Here is a 3,478-nt window from a genome sequence, read left to right as displayed (position 1 = left end):
ATTGATACTTGTGAACTCACCATCAGTATATCAGTATTATTTTAATATTACATCCAAAATGTAATATTTCGGATATTTAGCGTTGTGTTTAAAATACTTTTTTAGTTTGGAAAAAAATGGTAGCTCCGTTTTGGATCTACGAAATTCTAATTGGAATCGCTGGTGAATTTCCTTGAAAGCAATCTATTGGTGCAAGATGTGTGGGTGGCGCAGGGTGAATTTGAATGTTGTAAAATAATGGAATGTAAGGCAAATCAACAATAGACTTTTTTTATTATGAAGACAAACAAACCGGATTTTATTGCGCTTCATTCTTCATACCACGACGGAATACCGACAAAACCCTGGCCGGGGGGTGCATGCAGGGTCGTAGAATGCAACAGTCTGCAGAATTGAAGAACGAAATCAGGACGCTGGTACAGAGGCAAATTCGGGTAAAATTCATAATCAAATTGGCGAGAGGGGTGATAAGAAACGTTTGGGTTTAAAACATTTCAAAATCGATTATGTCAGTGCATGGAAGTAGAAACAGTTGAAGATTACCTTGGTAGAAAGATTATTTTCTAATGTAACTTGGACGACCGGTGAATTTGCAACGGCAAGCCTTCTTTGCGCCTGGCTGCTGAAGTGACTGTAAGCCGTTTCCTTCATTTCACTGAAGGTTGCGTTGCTATCGTGGCCATCAATCAGCGGAAAGTGGTGTGGGAATTACTTGATGACCCCAAGGTAGCCTCTATTAACGTTTGGAGTGTGTTTCTACATAGCTTGGATGATTTTAGTTCCAACTCAGTTATACTGAGTTTACCAGCAAGCGCGTGACAATGAAAATCAAAACGAGTATCAAAATATTTTTGTCCCTCAATTTAAATTATCATTGTTTTGCATGGGTTCATAGTTCCGTGAAACGCGCTAAAGATTACTTCGAGCCGTGTGCTGCCGTTCTGATAACCATTTACAGTCGATGAGCAAAGCTACTTATGGTAAAATAATGCTGTGGTTGTGATTGATACTTAAGAAAACCCCGTTTCTTCACCACAAGACATGTCCCATCATTCGGGTCTATTTAGTGCACTCAACACCCAATGCGTGTTACCAAGACTGTCCTACAACGAATGACGAAAACTTGTGATTTTCGTTTTGGCAGCTTTTGGTGCGAGGAGATATCCATCGCTTTGAAACAGGAAAATCAGTGGAAATTCTCCAAATGAAAGCGCCTAGACCCATTCATTGTAATGACCAGGCAGTGAAAAGCGCTCAGATCTCAGATGCATTTTAACAGGACAATGCAAGTTTCAACTCTAGCGGTGAAACATTTTACTTCTCATTAAGATTTTAATGATTACTGCACTCGCTTATTTATTATTATTATTATTAAAAAATAATTAGATTTTTTAATGATTACTGCAGTCGCAAGTCGATAGCTTGAATCTTTATCGCCAAAACTGCTGTTTCGGGTACAAAGGCTTTATCGATAGCGATATATCAGGTTGTTTTAAAATACACTTTCAGCCTACTGGATATGGGGCTTACTGTCAATGCCTAAATTCAATTCATCGTTTTTCCTGCAACCATCAAATAAGTAAGGATGTAAACGTTAATGATGTTGACCTATCGTTCCGCTACAGGGACTCCTAAAAATCGTAATGCAAATGAATCGCAGGGGCAAACTTCAATGTAGGACTCTTAAATTGTGGGATCTCGACCCACCAAGCCTCCTCTCTACCCACCTAAGATCATGTATAACCCCAAAAAGATCTATGCACAGGAGGAAACAAGACGGGCAAAAGGCATGTCAGCCGAGTCCAGAAATGTCTAGAACATGTACTTTTTAAACAGTCCCAGCCCAGAGTTTACCTCGGCAGACTTGTAAGGGACGTTTTGGATTTCAGAGAGGAGTTGAATAGACTTTTTACTTAGACGTACATGGCTTAATTTCTGAGTTAAGCATGACTACAGGCAGGATCCACCAAGTAGCCACCTCAGGCCCGTGGGATATGCTTAGTGTCGGCGGAGTCGAAGTAGTAATATCTCTTGACAAGCAGTATTCTAAGTCGTCAAAATATCCGATTATCTCTTGAAGAAAACCTCAACTCAGAAGTCAACATTCCTTCGTATTTTGACTATAAAAGTGTCTTGCATATGTTTTTCCCTCGCTGAATATTATGGAATCATCCAACCTGTTCACTACCAGTTTCCCACAAACACACCACTGAAACAAGAGGAGAAAAAGCTAAACCGAGAACTGTTTATTATACAGTAAATGTGACAGAGTTGTAACTAATTTTTGCGACTCGAGTCGAGTCATAGGCAAAAAAGCTGAGTCGAGTCAAGTATTTTGCTCTTGAGTTCATGCGAGTCACAAACATTTGAACACAATACGATAAATAAAAACAAGAAAGTCATTTTCCGCCTTTTTAAATTTACCTCTGGTTAAGTGTGTTGTAACACCACATCCTACTAGACTTGACAATAATAACACATGACATGAACATTACAAACCAACGCTGTTTTTGTTCGCAAAGAGTTTGCTTATGGGGGCTCTCTCTTGTTAAATTTCACTCGAGTAAGGTCTTCTGATGAAGAACTCGAGTCGAGTGGAGTTGAGTCATTTAATCGCAGTAAACTCAAGTCGAGTCGAGTCACCAAAGATTGTGACTCGAGTAGGACAAGAGTCTAGTTATTGACTCAAGTCATACCACCTCTGGAGTGCGAAAGCCAAGGAGATCACAAGATCGGCAACCAGCTTGAAATCTGTACTAGCTTGGGTCATTGCGAGTCACAACACTCCTTGCTTCGATTCACAACCAAGACCATTGTCACCACATGGGGTGGTCGAAACAGTGACATAATGACTGAGAGTCTGTCATACAACCAAGTAGGCCTATATAGGCCTAGGTAGCGCTTGAAGGTTTGCATGGCGGATCGACAATTAGTTAAGGATTTTTTTTGCGGTTACACCATGTACAATATTCTCTTTTATGAGTATGTGTGGTTCTGAGAAGAACCGGGCCTATGTACGAGTTAAGTTGGTATACGTAAGTGCCCCGCGTCTTCCATTCAGTGGAATTTTGCATTTCGAACAAGGTGTGACTTACAAGTTGACAGAGACTGAACACCATTTGTAATTAGAATCCAAATATACACTGAAATGCGCAACTGCAAGTGATAGATGGCTTTGTTTCATTACAGCGCCTCCAGAAGAATTACGCTGCATCCGAATCTATTGTCTAGAGCTAGGTCTAGGTTTTCTCTCCATTGGAAAAGCGTGGAGACGCGCAGACAATAGACCTAGCCGTAGCTCTGGAATCCCGTTTCGGACACGGCCGTAATCTCATTGGAGGTATAACCCCCTGGGGTGTATGTAAAATCATATTGAAATCGGAGGATTTGAGAATGTTTGGGTTAAATTAAGTAAGGTTTGTGAAGGTGTATTTTAACTTAATATTTAAGAATTTGAAAAACTGTAAGACAGGGTCTG

This window comes from Acanthaster planci, linkage group LG01, assembly GCF_054643075.1.
Source record: "Acanthaster planci isolate LZ-2023a linkage group LG01, COTS_SCS, whole genome shotgun sequence".
NCBI classification, from domain to species: domain Eukaryota; kingdom Metazoa; phylum Echinodermata; class Asteroidea; order Valvatida; family Acanthasteridae; genus Acanthaster; species Acanthaster planci.
The sequence above is the reverse complement of the archived record's forward strand: the minus strand, read 5'-3'. Positions refer to the sequence as shown.